The sequence below is a fragment of the Musca autumnalis genome, unplaced genomic scaffold, assembly GCF_047663935.1.
Source record: "Musca autumnalis isolate F117 unplaced genomic scaffold, ASM4766393v1 scaffold_3, whole genome shotgun sequence".
Classification (NCBI taxonomy): Eukaryota; Metazoa; Arthropoda; class Insecta; order Diptera; family Muscidae; genus Musca; species Musca autumnalis.
Window position 1 is genome coordinate 199,807,402 of NW_027411866.1, and position 19,138 is coordinate 199,826,539.

A 19,138-nucleotide genomic window follows, 5' to 3' on the forward strand; every position below is an offset into this window, starting at 1 on the left:
GTGCGCTTATGTATATAAGAAGACATTGTGGAGAGAATATTTAGTCTTGTAAAAGGACTTTTGGACTTCTAAAAGGAGAGGTTGTTGTGTTATATATACCGATCATGTGGGCTTCTATTAGAAGACGCTATGATCTCCCTAAGAAGAACGTGTGATCTTCTATAGGAAGATCTTGTGATCATTTAGAAAACAAAAACAACTTGAAAAATTCCGCAATATTGTAAAAATCACTAACAATGCCGATGGTAGGAACTATCATAATCTAGAACTTTTACAAAAACTATTGTCAGTCCTGAATACCTCTTACTGAAATGTTTCATTTGATTGTATATTATTCTCATATACACTTTCCAAATAACTTTAATAAATATCACGTATAATATTACGAGCATTGATGTATTGTACATGGTTTGCTGTTTTAACTGACAGACAACAAAGACAAACAGAGCTACCCCATTGGGCTCATCCAAGCACCCTCCATAATATAAGGCATAATAAAAACCATAACAAACATGAAAAGAAAACACAAACTACGAACATGCAAAGGTTTCCTCTCAAAAACACTTCTCAGATTGTGGCGGTATAACTTAACTAGCGAAACCCAAAGAAGAATTAAAAGTAGCAACAAATCTCATTGTTGATGACACTATGCAACACTGAAAATGCAAACAACTTCTAGTATGGATTTTTTGAAAGTACATATTTAGACTACAAAAACCCTAGTAGGGTTTTGTCCTGTCAGATCCAGTTCGGATTTTATGGCCTCATCTAAACCGGGCTAAATCTACACTTTTTTTGCATTTATCAGGCCTTTATCTCAAAAACGAATAGGAATTTGGCCTTGCTATCTTTAGCAATATTGTAGCCTTAAACTAGTAGAACTTATCTTTTGAAGAAACCACATAAGAAAAACTCCATCTAGGGCATCAAAATCTATAAAATATAGAAAATTTTACATAATTGCGGAAATTCTGGTCAGTATCGGCTAAACTATTCGGAGTTGAACCAAGTAACCTTTTGCAAAAATCTTCCAAATAATGTTCTCAACAATTCTTTAGAACATTCTGCAACTCTAAAATGCTTACTTCATGTTGTTTCAGCGGTATTTTGCATCATATCTTGTACAACACGTATTTCAAACACAGTTCACACCGACAGTTTATTCTCGCATTTGGGATTTCACTACATTATTGACATTTTTATTAAATCGTCGTTGAAAAATGTACTGAAAGCAACGGCATAGAGGCATTTTACAACAATGACATGTTCTGAAGAGTTGTGTATTACATTCCAGGGAATATATTTCCAAAAGAAAATATTAAGAAAAAATTAACCGTTTTGGAGATACGGTGCGAAATAAATAAATATAAAAATTGTGGAATTTTTGCATATATTTTGAAATTTGAGGCAATAAATGTAGTTTTTCGAGTTGATTATTTCTCCAAATATTTTATTCTTGTCCTTATCTACAAATTTGCTTCAGAGGTCAGAAGAAGATTTGCATTGGTTTTAGAGATATAGCCCCGAATTTCTTTAAAAACTCAATATTTAACCATGTTTAGATGGGGCCATAAAATCCGAGCTGGATCTGACACAACAAAACCAAACTAGGGTTTCTTGTCGTTTGGGTCTGCACAGTGTGACATACGCAAAAGGCAAACAAATATAAAATCATCCTGTCATACAAACAAAACTCACCAAAATTGTTTTTTTTTCACCACGACATCGAATACCGAGAGAAGAGGATACAATTGTGGAAGGGAAAAGAATAATATTGTTCAGTTGACAAAAGCTAATTTTAGATTTGACAAAAACAATTGTTAAAAATTTACAAAAACGATTGTTGGAGTCACAATACTACATACGGAATCTAACAATATCTTTACAATACATATTTTGCTCTTCGAATATTGTTGGATTAAACATATTTTTTCTCTGCGTGTAGTGGGCGCGAAATCTATAAAAATTAGATCCACTTTAAAAATGGACAATGCGGCCCATTTCTTCAGGTACTTCCTCCGTAAGATTTTTGAGCTTTAATCCATATCCATATTTTTTGCCGGCAAATTCATACATCCAAAAAGGACTACAACATTCTGAAAACCACCCAAAATACATTATTTTTAGGGAAATGGATCATGGTTGGGTAACTGGTATTCGATCTGTCCACAGATGAACATTTCAATTCACACAGGCTATATCTCCGTCGGCAAAACCCACTGATACTCTTTTACTTGTTAAAATACATTTTGATCTTCTAAAGGCATTTAGAACTATTTGAAACAGCTCATTTTCTATAAGTAGATCATGTAGTATACTAAAGGAAGACTTTGTCGTCTTCTGTAAAATACCTTTATAATTTTCCTATGCCTACTTCCCTCGATGAGGTGCCGAAAGTTCCAAACACACTGTTCCAAATACACTGCTCTTGTAATATATTTAGAATTACGGCTTTTATCTGTGTAGACTAAATCGATTTGATTTATCCTGCTTATGTATATTTTGATCAAAATTGAACCTAGGACTGATCCGAGTATTTCTGCTGAAACTAAAATGTAGGTGTGGTTGTGAATTCAACTGCAACTGACACTATTAAAGGACACTGTGTTAGATTGAAGTGTGAAAAAGTGCATTAAGAAAAACAAAAAAAAAAAAAAAAACAATATTTTTCCTGGGGCTCTAAGCCGCGTAGAAGATATCAAATAATATAAGTATTTATTATTACGAAAAAGAAAATATCGGTTAAAAAATAAATGAGTTATGCATTTTTGAGATTTATCTTTTTAGTTTTTTATTAATATTTTTCTATTTAACATTGGAAGCCCAGTGCGTATGATTGATATTAATTATAATGAGTATAATAACAAGCATACGCACTGGGGTCGGAGAAAAAACTTTACCATTTTATTATTGCGGCTAAATAAGTGAAAAAGTGTCAGTCGGGTTTGCCGACAGATACATACCCTCAGCCAATGTGAAGTGCAACTTTCCCCTTCGGACAGATCGAATGTATTTAAGGTCTCTTCTGAATTGGGCCCTTTTTGGACATTTGAACTTGCCGACAAAAATGTGAATTAGGAATTAACTTCACTAAGACACAAATGTTGAACTTTTGTGGGGGAGGTACCCTTAGGGAGGACCGATACGGGCCATTTTAGGAGTTAAACTAAATTTTGAAAAAAAAAATTAGGAGATCGAAAGTTTGGACCAAATTGGTTGCCCATTCAAATGATATCGTCCTAGCATTTTAGTGACATTTTTTAAATATTGGGGAGAAGTACCGGAAGTTGTGGACGGGATTACATGGGTCACTCCCTTCAAAAGTTATCGTGCGCACAATTTTTCCGAACATTTTTCAACTTTTGTGGGGGAGGTACTTGAAGGAGTGGACCGATATGGCTTATCTTCGAATTTAAACTATGTTTGGACAAAATATTACGAAGGCAAATTTTAGGACCGAATCTGCAGATCCGTTCGAGAGTTGTCTTGCACTCCAACCACTACAAACGGTGTCATAGGGGCACTTTGCAACTTTAAGGCTATTTTCTTAGGAAGTATGGATTTGCCCCTGATAAAACTTGTACCGAAGTATGGGGGGTAGTGAATACAAGTTGTTGCAACAAAACTCAAAGCGATTCGCGAGCAGGTCCTAAACTGAACTTTTTCGAAATTTTGTGTGGGAGGTACACGAAGGCGTGGTACGATGTACGTTCCATATTTGGACGTAATCCAAGTATGTAATCCAAGTAGGCACAACCAAGTTAGTGCCGGCATATTTTTTGGAGCTCCAGGGCCATTATCTCAAAAAGTATGGACTTGTCCCCGAAAAAGAATACACCGTCAAGGAAAAGAATACAAAGTCAAAATTTCGATTGTTAACAAAAAATGTGCCGTTTATTACCCATTAATCGGTATATGAAGACTGAACACCAAATTTCTGTAATTTTGGGTGGATAATGTGGCTAAAACCTTAAAAACCCGAAAATTGGGCGGTACCGTTCCACGGGGGTTATATCAAAACGTGAACCAATACCAACAATTCTCTGTAAAAATATTTCGCAAGAACTGACGAAGACTAAATATCAAATATCAGCTATATATTTGGCCACCGTTTATTTGAACTCGCGACATAGTGCAGCGTTTTTTGAGGTTATGCGCCATTATCTCAGGAACTATGAACTTGCCCTCGAAAAAAAAAATTACAATGACGTAACGGGGGCCGCACGAACATCCTGTTACAAAAAAATTTATAACGATTCGTGAGGTGTCACTAAACTGCACTTATTTAAAATTTTGTGTGGGAGGTACCTGAAGGAGTGGACCGATATAATATATATTCGAACCTGATGTATGCCTAGAGTTAGTATTACCATATGCAAAGTTTGGTTCAATTCGGTTACTCCCTTCGAGAGTTATCGTGCGCACAAGTTTTGCGACAATTTTTGAACATTTGGGAGGGAGGTACCTGAAGGAGTGGACCTATATGGCCCATCTTCGAACTAAAATCAAATCTGGACAAAATATTTTGATACCCAAAATTTGAACCGAATCGATTGATCCGTTCGAGAGTTATCGTGCGCACCAGCCAGCCAGACAGACGGACGGACATTGCTAGATCTACTCAAAATTGTCTGAAACGGATATCGTACAAGCATACTTGGGGTCTAAAACCATTATTTCGATGTCTAAAACCACGATTCCGTCTGTCTGGCTGGTTGGAGCGCACGATGATTCTCGACCTGATCTGCCGATTCGGTCCAAAATTTAGCTTTCGTAATATTTTGCCCAAACTTATTTTAAGATAAGCCATATCTGTCTACTCCTTCAGGTACCTCCCTCACAAAAGTTAAAAAATGTTCGGAAAAATTGTGCGCACGATAACTCTTGAAGGGAGCAACTGATTTGGTCCATACTTTACACATCGTACCAAATCTACCATGCATAGATCAGGTTGGAATAGGGACCATATTTGTCCACTCATTCGGGTACCTTCCACACAAATTTTTATAAGTTCACTTTAAGACCTGCTCTCGAATCATTTTGTCAGTTTTTTGTTGATCCAAGTTGCATTCGCTGCTTCCTTTACGACGGTAAAAGTTTTTCAGGGCAAATCCATACTTCTTGAAAAAACAGCCCGAAAGGTCTTAAGACCCCTAGCCATATGTAGTGGCTGGAGATAACGCTCGAAGTGATCAACCGATTTGGTCCAAAACTTGGCCTTCGTTATATTTTGTCCATATTTAGTTTCAGTTCGAAGATGGGCAATACCGGTCTACAACTTCCGGTAGTCTCAATTCGAAGATAGACAATAAACGGTCCACAATTTCCGGCACTTCCCCAGCACTTAAATAAATGTCACTAAAATGGTATTCATGATATTTCTTGGACCAATTTGGCCCAAACTTGGGAGTCTCCTAATATTTAGTCAAAAATTTCGTTTAACTTCTATCATCATTGGTAATTAGCTAATAATTGTCTCCGATATATACATATGTACATTTAAAAGGTATATTTTTATTAAGATATTGATGTGTGCATAACATAAACAAATTTAGTTTATATATGTACATAAATAAACAAAATATAAAAATACAAAGTATTTTTAGTCATATTTGTATCTGGCCCTGATAAGATTAAAATGAAGTATATTTTTGCAAAATTAAGTACCTACCTCATAAATTTTGAAGAATAAAAATCCAAACATCCCCGTCACACGGGGAATTTCAACAAATTTTTATATATTTTTTTTCTAAGAACGTACATTTTCAAATAAAAAGGGAAAATTAAATAGAAGTGTTTCGTCATTATCATCTTTAAGAGATTACAACAACAACAAGCAATTTTATAAAAGTTCAAGCGAACAAGATGTGTCGGGTTGACTGCCTTGATGTACTGTGGGAAAAAGTAATGAGTCATTCGTCATGTGTGTTGGTTGAGTAGTAGATCTGGCGAACACCGCTATCGCAATTCGTTCTCTTTGAACGATGATAGATGATGTGGTGTGAGAATAAAATAAATATTGTTAACCCCAAAGTGATCGTGTATCTACGGTGGGCCTATGGGAAATTTTTATTTTTATAGGAAGCAAAACGAATGTTGGTTTCATATTTTAAAAAAATACTTAAATTGGAGAGTTATATGTAAAGCTTGGAGGAGGCCTTTCATATATAGAAGTCCTGCAAGAGGTCTTCCGTCTATAAAAGACCTCTAGTTGGACTTCGATCTAAAGAAAACCCAATAGACCTTCAATAAATGGATGATATTTAATAGTTTACTTTAATGATCTTCTATAGATTGAAGTATCTGCTGTTGATAAAACACCTTTTAGAGGTCCACCATAAAAACATTACAAACTTACCCACCTCTTTTAAAACTATTAATTTTACCGCCCAAATAGTTTGAAAAACTATCCATTAATTAAAGATAAGAAACTGCAGAAACTAATTCATAAACAAAACAAAGAAATTAAAAACGAGAAGAGAGATCAATAAAACTCAAAGATAAACAAAATGCAAACAAACACAACTTTTCAATACAACCTCATCTACAGCAACAACAACACCAACATCAAGAGAACTAGTAAAAGAAAGTAAACAACCCGACGGAACACACAGATACAAAGAACAAATTTGCCGACAATTTGTAATTTTCTTTGTTCAAAATTCTGTTGTAGCGGCTGTGTGTTGACATCTCAATATCTACACGATACTCCCCACAGAGAACTAATTTTCTCACAAAACGCTCGTAACACACACAAAGAATCATAAACAAATCTTAATAAGCCAAAGCTTTGCCGTCGCGTCGTTCCATTGAAAACATCAACAAACAGTTCATTTTGACCGCAACGAAATTGCTGTTGGTTGTGTTCTAAATAACAACAACAATCATAGCATAGCAAACAAAACGGTACAAAAGTAGAAGACCTCGTAGCTTGACACACTTCTAGCGATGAGAGAAAACATAACATAATGGGTGGTATTGGGTGTGCATGAGAAAGTAGGAAGATATAGTGCAAAAATTCCCAATGGAGAGGGGAGTCAAAAAGTATAGAAAAGCTTTCGCATAGTTGTTATCATCATCAGAAGGTACTGGATGCATTCATTCAATTATGTGGGGCTAATGCAGAGATGGGAGTTGTGAATTTGTAAAATGTTGGGTGTAAGGGAATACTTCAAAAGAATACTACAATGGTTTGGGAAAATAAAATATAAACTATAAAGCATAAAATATAAATATAAAAAGCCTGTAGCCGAACAATACCTAAAACACAAAGTTTCAAGCAAGGCAACCAATATTCACTTCGAAGAAACTATAAAATATGAAATATAAAACATAACATTTAAAATATAACATATAGAAAAAAATCTATATAAATAACGGCTGGACCAATTTGGATAAATCTTTTTTTTTTAAATGTTCGTCATAACCCAACTTAGGTTTTTATGCAAAGACAATTTGACCAATTTTAATCTTTTCTACAAATCTTAGTAGTTTTTGATTTTGTCAGGGAATGTACAGCGACGGTGAAGGTGCGGTGTACTTACCCTATACCCTATTTCTTTAAAAATGCTACATCTATATGAATAAAAATCAAATGTCGTTCGTTGGTAATGACATCAGTTGAAAATGGCTGGACCGATTTGGATAATTCTTTTTTTGAAATGCTCGTCATAACCCAACTTGGGTTTTTATGCAAATGTTTTCATTAATACAGGTCAATTTTATTGAAACGCATTTGAGTGCATCGATATCTCTGTTGTTAGACCACCTATGACAACCTACTTCACATCGTTGTAAAGGTGATATTTTCTACTTTCTTTGCCAGATTTTGCTTTCGATATACCTCTTAAAGAAGAGAGATATTAGCTTTGAAATAAAACGTTGGCCTTTTATAGGTTTTTTTCCTCTGTGGGACCCCCATTAACACCCAAAATTTCGTGACGATCCGATCAAAATTGCGCCATGTAGCGTGATTACAAAAAATAAAAAATAGGATGTATTACCGACTATTGCGATATCTCCGTTATTTGGCCACCTACGCCAACCTGCTTTACATCATTGTAAAGATGGGTGATATTTGCTTTTGGTATACCGCTTCCAGAACCGGAGATATTCGCTTTGAAATAAAACGTTGATTAATTCTTCAAATAAGTTTTTTGCCCATTCCGACCCATAAATATTATCCGACCATCACCAAAATCAATTGGCTTCTTCCTATGTGAGACCCCATTAAGCATCAAAATTTCGTGCCGATCCGATTAAAATTGGGGCCTGTAGCGTGATTTCCACAGAAATGGAAAAATGGGATGTATTACCGACTATTGCGATATCTCCGCTATTTGGTCAACTACGCCGACCTAGTTTGCATCATTGTAAAGATGGAATCTTCTACTTACATAGTCAGGCTTTGCTTTTGGAAAGTCCCAAACCAAAGCTGTGATTTTCGTCATTATAATTAAAATAACAAAAATGAATATTTGTGGTTTATTTGCGACTATTGTGATACCTTCGTTGTTTGATCACTTACGAGAACCTACTTTACGTCATAAGAAAAGTTATATTTTCTACTTTCATTGCCAGGTTTTGCTTTTGGTACACCCTGTATAGAAGCTGCGATATTCGCTTTGGAAAAAAACTTTGTATTTTTATCAACATAAGGTTTTTTTGCCCATTCCGACCCCTAAATATTATCAGACCATCATCAAAATATAGGCTGTCTGGCTGGCTGGTGCGCACGATAACTCTCGAACGGATGAACCGATTCGGTTCAAAATTTCGCTTTCGTAATATTTTGCCCAAACATAGTTTAAGTTCTAAGATGGGCTATATCGGTCCACTCCTTCCGGTACCTCCCCCACAAAAGTTCGAAAATGTTCGGAAAATTTGTGCCCACGATAACTCTTGAAGGGTGTAATCCATACTTTGCCCATCATATAATGTGTACTAGACTTAGATAATGTTTCAATATAGACCGACTCCTTCGGGTACGTCCCACACAAAATTTCGGAAAAGTTCAGTTTAGGGCCATCTCTCGAATCACTGTCATTTTTTTAGAAACTTGTATTCACTGCCCTCCATACGACGGTACAAGTTTTATTAGGGGCAAGTCCATACTTCTTGAGAAAATAGCCAGAAAGTTGCAAAAAGCACATATGACACCGTGTGTAGTGGTTGGAGCGCAAGACAACTCTCCGATTTGGTCCAAAATTTGACCTTATTAATATTTTGCGCAAACATAGTTTGAGTTAGAACATAAACCATATCGGTCCACTCCTTCAGGTACCTCCCCCACAAAAGTACAAAAATGTTCGGAAAAATTGTTCGCACGATAACTCTTGAAGGGAGTGACCGATTTGGTCCATACTTTACACATCCTAATACATCTACCAGATATAGATCATGTTCGAATATGGACTATGTTTGTCCACTCCTTCGGGTACCTATCACATAAAATTACGGATAAGTTCACTTTAAGACATGCTCTCGAATCACTTTGATTTTTTTTAAGCAACTTGCGTTTGCTGCCTCAATTACGACGGTAAAAGTTTTTTCAGGGGCAAGTCCATACTTCTTGAGAAAACAGCCCGAAAGGTGTAAAAAAAACCCCTATGGCACCGTATGTAGTGGCTGGAGAGTACGATAACTCTCGAACTAACCCATTTGGTCCAAAATTTGGCCGTCCTGATATTTTGTCATACTTTCAGTTCGAAGATAGGCAATACCGGTCCACAATCTTCCGGTACTTCCCCCGAATATTTAAACAAATTTAAAGAAATTTGGTCCAAACTTTGGATCTCCTAATATTTTGTCCAAATTTAGTTTAACTTATAAAATGGAGGTACCTTAGGGTAGTTCGAAGATCCTTTGGAATCGTATGCCGATGCTGTTCGTTGCTGTCCTGCTGAAACCGGTAATATGTTTTCACTGGACAAGTCCATGCTTCCTAGCATACTGGTCCATAAGTTATACGATGACCTACTGAAATGACTATCTATCAAAAAGACATGACTTCCAAAATAAGATCCACTTCCATAATGGACTATGTCGGTCCATTCCTTTAAGTACCTTTTGAAATTTAATCCTAATCCATATATTCGTCGGCAAGTTCAACTGTCTAAAAAAGGGCACAAAATAATGAAAATACCATAAATGCATTCGACCTGACCGTAGATAAAAGTTTCAATTCACATTGGCTGAGGGTATATCTCTGTCGGCAAAGCCGACTGATACTTTTTTACTTGTTTTAACACAAAACGACTGGGGACACGTCACGGTAATGAGTATTTGCACATTGCGACCAATTTTGTTCATATAAATATGTAGAATATTTTATTTTGATTTTCGAGCCTCGTTTAAGGACATTTGTTTTACTTATTCAGTTTCTAAGAATTTAAAATTTTCAATATTTTTAACCCTAAATGCGTCGGTACATAGAAACAAGACTTTTCGCAATATTCACCCCGATTTACAAATTTCCTTATATGGTTGTTGTTGTAGCAACGCAAATGTGTTTGTTCGTGTATTATTTCAGTTATCAGGTTTCTCGGTATCCAGATTCAAAAATTTTGCAATATGGACTGGATGCGTCCATAAGGAATCAGGAGACAGGGCAGCTAAACAAATACAGTGTATCGTGTGGTCCCAATCCACATGTTGGGCAGGTGTTAATTCGGGCCCTATACGAATTGATGCGGCTGCATCGTCCGGATCTTAACTGGGCTAAAACCACTCGTGTTTGCCTTGGCAGCTGGCGTTCTTTTGTTGCGATGGATGGGGGGGTGGTCTCCAAGTACGGCATTCACACTGTATCTCAGTACTGCCTGCGCAACCATGTCAGTGTGAATGCTATCCAAGCCTGCCTGATAAGCTCGTTGGTCTAGAGCATAGATGAACAAGATGATCACTCGCCTTTACACCATACAAATGCTCTCTTCGTGTTTATCATTGGTCTAGAGGTTCTCTTTTATACCTTTGGACCTCTCTCTCTAGATCATGAAGATCTCTCCTGACGTGCCTGGGTGGAGGAAGCATGTCCATTAAATCGTGGCAGGGATGCTCACTGCGATAACACCCAAGCCGGTACTGCATCGACAACCTTTTATTGTGTTGACGCACCGGTATCATGAGGAGGCACCCTGTTGCAGTCCTCAGGGCAGCATTCCGGCACGTTTGAATCTTCTTCCACTGCGTAGTGCTAACCTTTGCAGACCACACTGGCGCGCATAGCTTGCCACAGACCGGCGTATTGCATTGTAGGTGGTCAACAAGGTTTCTTTGTCAGCTCCCCAAGTGCTCCCGGTCAGCGACTTGAGCACCTTGTTCCTACTTCTGATCTTATCGCAAATAGCTGTGGCATGCGCGGACGACTTAAACAAACGTTACACCCAGTATTTTGGGGTAGTTAGTGGTCGGAATCAGTGTACCATCGATCAATATGTTCAGTGGGAGCCTCATTTCAGCCGTCCATGTGGTGAATAGTGTGGCAGTGGATTCAGCGGCGGATATTTTCATATTCCTCAGATGGAAGAACTGCACTAGCTACGTAGACATTTAACCTATCACATATGTTATCGATGATAGGACCAGACGCCAAGATCGTACAATCATCTGCATACATCACGATCTCTATACCGTCTGGAGGGTGTGGAATTTCAGAAAGGTAGAGGTTAAACAGTTCCGGAGATATCACCCCTCCTTGGGGAACTCCCTGTTTCAAGGGAGTTTGGAATTCTTGTTTCGGAATTCCACAAACGACTGGCGTCCGCACATATAGTTGATTTCCCAACGTTTCAAATATGGCTGGAGATTAGTCTTCTCTATATCCTCGAACAACTTGGCATGGTTGAGGTTCAAAAACTAAAATATATAAGTCTCAATAAGCGGGAGAATTCGATTTAACCATTTTTTTAACTTTTATTATTAGATCGCTTTAGGATAAAGACGGGGGACATGGATCATAAATCCTAAACAGCATCAATGGACGAAAAAATCCGACAAAGTCCATAAGAGAAAAGAAAGGTTACAGATAAATTTAAAATCCTCCTAGGATTGACAATGGACCGAAGAAGTGAGATAGAAAATACTTATTTTTGAATTGTCAAGCATAAAGTCCATAAAAAGTTATCATTAAAGCTCATTACGGTGGGTTAGCAACGCGGACCGGGGTCTTCTAGTAAAATATAAAATATGAAATATAAAATATAATATATAAAAAATTAAAGTATAAAATATATAGTGTAAAATATAAAAACTCCCATCTCTGCCTGAGTGACACTGTTGCGCTTTTATCGTCATTATACGACACCAAGTACAAAACAACGGCTAGAGAGCAAAAGAGAGTGTTTCAATTCCATAACATTTTCTTTGAATTTACGGTTATTCGAGGCTGTGCGATTGTGTATGTGTGTTGCAATGTTTTTTGTTGGCATCGCTTTTTTAAGTTGTTTATGTTTATATTGGTGTTGTTGTAGTTTTGATTTTTGTTATTCTTCTCAGATATTCGGTCAAATGATTTGACTCAAATCATCTACTCTTGGGTGTTGATTATAACGATTGATTGAATGAATACGATTCTAACAAATTGATATCGAAGTGTATGTTTGTGTGTTTGTGTTTTGCATTGAAAAGATTGTTTTGACTATGGGGATCCATCACCAGCAACAACAACAAAACGAGAGTGCATTCTCATGTACGTCTTTATTACGGTTATGTGTTGGCATTCATGTGTCTGTTGTTATGGGGGCACAAAATGGAATGAGAACAAAATAAAAACATTTCTTTGTTTGCTACTCTTCTTTAGCCTGCTCTGAGTTGTCAGTGAGTGGGCACTCGCAAACAATTCGTTTCTGTTGTGTTTTGGTGTTGAACTTGTTGCTCATTCGTCGTATTCTTCACAAAACGTTTGTTGTTCCCCAAAGTGCAAGACGCGTATTTTCTTCAAACGAAATTACAGAAAAATCAAAGAAAAAAAGAAATACGTCGGTCAAGAAAAGTTTACGAACAAAAACCAAAAAAACCAAACTGTGTATTTGTGCGATCGACTAGAAGAACACAAGACAGGCAACGTAGAAATAAATTAATAATTTTTATAAAGAAAAAAAATATTCTTTGTGTCTTCTTCGTTGTTGTCTTTAGACGTGAGTGTGTGTTTGTGTCAAGTGTTCCGGAATTCTTTGAACGCGAGTGCTTGCATGCATTATCATTAGATCAGTGTTTATTGATTACAAAGAAATAAAGAAATTAACAAAACGATACGAAAGAATTTCACATTGAAAATAAATGCATTTGACGTAGACAAATTGTCCATTGAGTGTAACAAATTTTGAACATATTTCCGTTAAGCGAAATAGTGTCACAAAATTTTGAAATACCCAAAACAAAAACTACCTCCCACCCACCAGCAAATAAACAAACATAGACGTGCGATCGCACGCACACACTTTCAACACAATAAAAATTCATTGGTGTGGTGACATTATTACGTTTTTTAGGAGGCTTTGCCATCGAAAAAAGAGAGTAGTGTTTGTTGTCTGTGACAAAGTTCAGTTCAGAGTTTTACAAAGCCATGTTGTTCTGCTCAACACATACACACAGATTCCCACACATCCAAAAAAACATAAAACCCTCAATACGTGCTTAAACCCTCCAAACATTTGGAAGTTAAATATATCTTCTCTCAGTAAATGTGTCTCTATAAAGTGTCTGCATTCAGTTAAAAATGCGACTGTTGTCGTTTTACAAGAACAAATATGTTGTTATCGCTTTTTTATCCGTATGTGGTCACAACTGCGCAACTTACAGTATTATAAAAAGCGACACTTTATGCTGTACAAAAACAAATGCTTAAAGTCTGGAGCATTGATACTACTCTCTGTTATAGAGAGTATTGTTTTCAAAACAATAGTGGCAGCATTAGAAAAACAATTTGATTGACGTGATTTCTTCATTTCTTGTTTAGTTTTGTTAGCTATCGGTACAAACTTTATACAAAAAATTAAATGAAAATAAAGCGGTCTAGTTTATTTATTATTTATTTTCAACTTTTATAAAAAAGTAAATCAAACGTGTTGTTATTCATTTGAACTCAATGTAAATGCGGTTATAAAAGGTGCATTGTATTATAAAAATTGTTTCTTTTTGATACATTTTATAATAAAATGCACCTTTTATAACCGCAGTAACATTAAAATCAAATGAATAATGATAAGTTTGAATAAACAATAAAAAACTAAATAGCCTTTTACAGATACTGTCGCTTCCGTCACTACTTAAAGTTTCGTAAGCGGTACCTGCATGAGTACCTAATGCAGGCTCAAAGTGCCCCGGTTCCGACACTCCAACTGAATCGCATAAGAAACATACAGCAGTGACGGAAGCGATAATAGAGTTTGAGCCGCATAAGTGGAACAGTTTCTTTAGTCATTTTTGTCTTTTCGGATACAAATGCGACTGTCGCAGTAGACACAACTATCGCCTTTCAGTGACTTTTGCGTCAATCAGGCGATAGAAAATGTTTGGAGGGAAAGTCTGCGTTTCGTTGTCGAATCGAGAAAGTAAGTGAAATCAGCTGATTTCAAAAAACAAAGAAAGAAAAATAAAATAACAATACGCCGTCGAGTGATTTGAATTATTAACTAAAACAAACATTCATAAAATGCCAACAACAACAAGAAAGAACAGCAATGACTGCAATCGTTTGACGTTAATGAAGATATCAAATTAAAACAAATCTCCATTTCAAAACGAAATGTTGAATTGTTTATTCTCATCATTCTCTGCCCGCTCCCTTGATATATGAGTTTAATAACAACAACAATAAATCTAATAATAATAGTATTGTAAATATTTATTTGAAGGTAATATTTCAAGGGAGAATCGTTGAAATGCACTTGGTAACAAAAATAAAAAAAAATAAATAAACAATAGCAATAAATATAAACAAATAAGGAACAAATATATGTGGACTGAAACAATGCCGAACGGCTCTTCTGAAGGCAGGGAGGTAATAGTGTTACAAATTTTCGTGAGGAACAAAAGATGAATATCCAAAATGTATCAACAGAAAGTTTTGAGGATTAATTCAATACAAGGTCGTATTTCAGTATTATAAATGTGTGATATTTGCCCAATGATATGGGATATCCTACTTTTAGTAAAGGCCAAATACAAAGTAATGTTAACAAGCTACCTTCTGAATTATCAGTAGTCTTACCATGTTCAACAATAAGGCCACAGATTATGAGTTCAAGACTGAGATTCGGTAAACACATTGTTTATACATTCAAAAATGTCCTTCTTCTTCGACTCTTTTTCTCAAAAATGAATGCCTGTAGCACAAAATTTATATAAAAAAAATTTAATCTACGTGCAGTATAAGAGCAACTGGAGGATCGGTTTGAATTTTTAGCAGTGGTTTTATGTTCTCGTCCCCACCCCCCATGATCCAAAAGCTCTACAAATAATGGTTCACGTTTTGGTATAGGCCCCATATAATGATTTTACATATTTTGAAGATTTTTGCTATAATTTAACCGAACTACCTGTATGTTCCCTGTGCACATTGGCCAAAATTATTTATCATCATATCTATTCAAATTAATTGAACTGTATATTGACCAAACTTATTACGAATATTGAACAAGTAAAAAAGTATTAGACAGATTTATACCCTCAGCATGTGTGGAGTGAAATAATTTTTTTCCAGAAAACAAATTATGTATTCATGGGGATTTTCAAAATTTTGGGCGTATGAACCGATAAAGCTCAAAAATTTGCGGGGATAACGATAGATAGGGTTTTTTTATCACACTAGCCTACGAAAAACATAATATCGCTGTAAACAGCGGTAAAAATGTCCAAGGGATCCTCGAACAAACCCATGACCACACAAAAATGTTGAACATTTGTGTGGGTGGTACCACCATTTTACAAATAGGGCCCAAATTTGAATCTAAACTAAGTTTCGACAATATTTAGAGATCCAAAGTTTGAACCAAATCGGTTGCTACGTCTATGAAGAAATCGCGCGTACAATTTTAGCGAATATTTTCGAACTTTTGTGGTGGAGATACCTAAAAGCACCACCTTCGAATTTCATCCAATATTCGAAGAAATATTATAATATCCAAAGTGTGGACGAACTCAGTATTTGGTTCGAACTTTCCAGTCACTACATACATATGGTGCTATAGGGGCTTTTAGACCTTTCGGGCTGTTTACTCAAGAAGTATGGACTTGCCCCTGAAAAACTTTTACTGTCGTAATTGAGGCAGCGAATGCAAGTTGCTTGAACAAATCAAAAAAAATCAAAGTAATTCGAAAGTAGGTCTTAAAATTAGAATTTATCCCAAATTTGTGTGGGAGGTACCCGAAGGAGTGGACAAATATACTCCATATTCGAACCTGATCTATATCTGGTAGATATATTAGGATGTGTAAAGAATATACTAAATCGGTCACTCCCTTCAAGAGTTATCATGCGCACAATTCCTTAATGAATATACCGCATGTCTATTATTTATTCGAACTGTATAGAGCTCTCGAGGCTTAAAACTTATCCGGTTATAACAAAAATAACGAGTTCAGTATTATGGGAATGGAAATATGTATATAAAAAACAAGTAAGAACGGCGTTAAGTTCGGCCGGGCCGAACTTGTTATACCCTCCACCACAAGTTGTATTGAAGTAAAATGGAATAATTAGTTTCCTTTCGTGTATGAAGAAGACTTAATACTACATTTCAGAAATTTAGGTGAAACAATGTGAGGCACCATTCTATGGGGGCTATTTCAAAACGTCGATCTATACCGACAAATTTCTGACGGAAAGTTTTTAGGCTCGAAGAAGACTTAATACCAAATTTCCTATATTTCCGTAAGAGAATGTGGCTAAAACTTGAAAAATGCCGAAAATCAAGAAGTACGCTTCTATGGGGATATAGGAAGACTGATAATACTCTTCTGGAATATTTTATAGCTCTTGGAAGACGAAATAACCAATTTCAGCCATTTCGGTTGGATATTGACGTCACAATCTTCAGTATTACGAAAATCGCGAGGTACCGTTCTATGGCGGCTATATCGAAACGTGGACCTATACCGACGAATTTTAGTTAGAAATGGGGCAATATGAAAGCGTGGACCTGTACAGACATATTTGTGGCGAACAGTTTTATATTTCACATTGAAGACTAAATACCAAATTTCAGCCATTTCGGTGGAATATTGAGGCCACAACGTTCAAAATACCGAAAATCGGGAGGTACCGTTCTATGGGGGCTATATGAAGGCATAGACCGATACCGACAAAATTCTGGGGGAAAGTTTTATACCCCTAACGAAGACTTCTTATCAAATTTCAGTCATTTTGGTAGGATAATGAAGCTAAACCCCTAAAAATACCGAAAATCGGGAGGTACCGTTCTATGGGGGCTATATGAAGGTGTGGACCGATACCGACAAAATTTTGACTTTCTTTCTTTAAAATTGCGAGCTGTATATTGATTTCAACAGACAGACGGACGGACGGACGGACATGATCAAATCGACATAGAATTTTATGCTGATCAATAATATATATACTTTATAGTGTCTACGACGATTATTTCGATGTGTTACAAACGGAATAACAAATTTAATTATACCCTCCATATGGTGGAGGGTATAAAAATCTATTGAATGAAATGTATGAAGGGTCGGTCCTTCGTGGACTACATATTGAAAGCCAATTAGAGATTTGTTTTACTGCCTTCGCCAAAATTTTGTTATTCTGTTTTAGACAAATTTGCTGCTAAACAGTATGAGAAAATAATGAAGACAAATGAATTTTTGTGCGTCACTTGATTTTTACTTATCATTACCGAAGTATAATTGTAACCTCAGACTTTAGATTACAAGATTATATACACTAGGATTGTATAGATTTCACCGAAATAATGAGTTAAGACTTCACATTTGTTTGGACGATATTCGTTTCAGCCAAGATGGAAGTACTTACCACCGTCCGTCCGTCTGTATCTCTGTTTGTCTGGCAGGTTGGAACTCATGATAACTCTCGGTCCAAGTTATAGATCTCGTAATGTTTTGTCTAAATTAAATTTAAGTCATATCGGTACGTCCGCTATAAAAGTTCAAAAATGTTCAGTAAAATGGTCGAAGGGACTAACCGATTCGGTCTTAAATCGAACCTAATATGGTTCGCAAGATTACTTTCAAAAGTACATCAAGGTCCAAGGGAATATGTTTGGACAACATCTTCAGGTCTCTTATACAAGTCTAACATAACTGCAGTTTAAATACTGTTCGATGATTCTTTGGACATTTTGTAGTCTTGTTTACAGCGATATCCTACTTTTCGTGGACAAGTTTATGCTTCCTGACAAAGCTCTAAACACTACGGTGGCCAACTAAATAGCTTATGGGCGCGGTAACTATCGAGAGGATTGTCTCTCAAATAATTATTAGTGAATAATTATGTGGGGTTCAATAAGGATCGATTGTTATTTGTCAAAACTATATAGAACTAAGTCCATCAAAGTGTTTGTCATCGAGTCTAAAAACTTCTAATCGTACAATTAAGAAAACAAATTATAACGCATCTTTTGTAACATAATATTAAAAGTAAAAATAATCCTGGTATCAGAATCTATCTCTTTCGGTAAATAAGACTGTGCAACATTTTTAAGGTAATCTTGTGCAAATAATTTGAAGTGAGGATTTTTTGAAAGTACAGACCCAAAGTACAAAAGCCCTAGTTCCGTTTTGTTGAGTCAGATACAGCTTGGATTTTATGGCCCCATCTAAACATTATTAAATATCAACTTTTTAAACAACTCGGGGCTATATCTCTGAAACCAATGCAAATCTTCTTCTGACGTTTGCAGCAAATTTGTAGATAAGGGCCAAAATAAAATATTTGGAGAAATGAAAAAAAAATAAATAAATTTTATAATATATCTAAAAATTCCATAATTTGTATACATTTCGCACCATATCTCCAAAACTGTTAAATTTTTCTTAATGTTTTCATTTGGAAACATATCAACGACAACGACAGCCAATATTCTTAAAAATTAGGCTCAGATCATCGAAATTGTGAAAATCTTGCTATAGCAAAGACAACGGCAATTCTTTTTTGTTG

At 36.0% G+C, this 19,138-nt stretch overlaps 1 protein-coding gene across 14 annotated transcripts in view; it reads left to right on the top strand.

Annotated features, from left to right (window-relative positions):
- The window catches only part of prage (RNA exonuclease prage), a 254,065-nt gene that overhangs the window by 3,916 nt on the left and 231,011 nt on the right, over positions 1 to 19,138 (top strand). For 2 of the 14 annotated variants that reach the window (XM_073976254.1, XM_073976263.1), the window contains exons 1-2: positions 12,510 to 13,631; positions 14,520 to 14,552. The exons of 6 other annotated variants lie outside the window; for them this stretch is intronic. The gene's annotated coding sequence lies outside the window, so the exon portion shown is untranslated. Of the gene's footprint in view, positions 1 to 12,509; positions 13,632 to 14,519; positions 14,856 to 19,138 lie in introns of those variants that run through there. 6 more of the 14 variants (XM_073976259.1, XM_073976265.1, XM_073976260.1 and 3 more) reach the window with 4 other exon arrangements.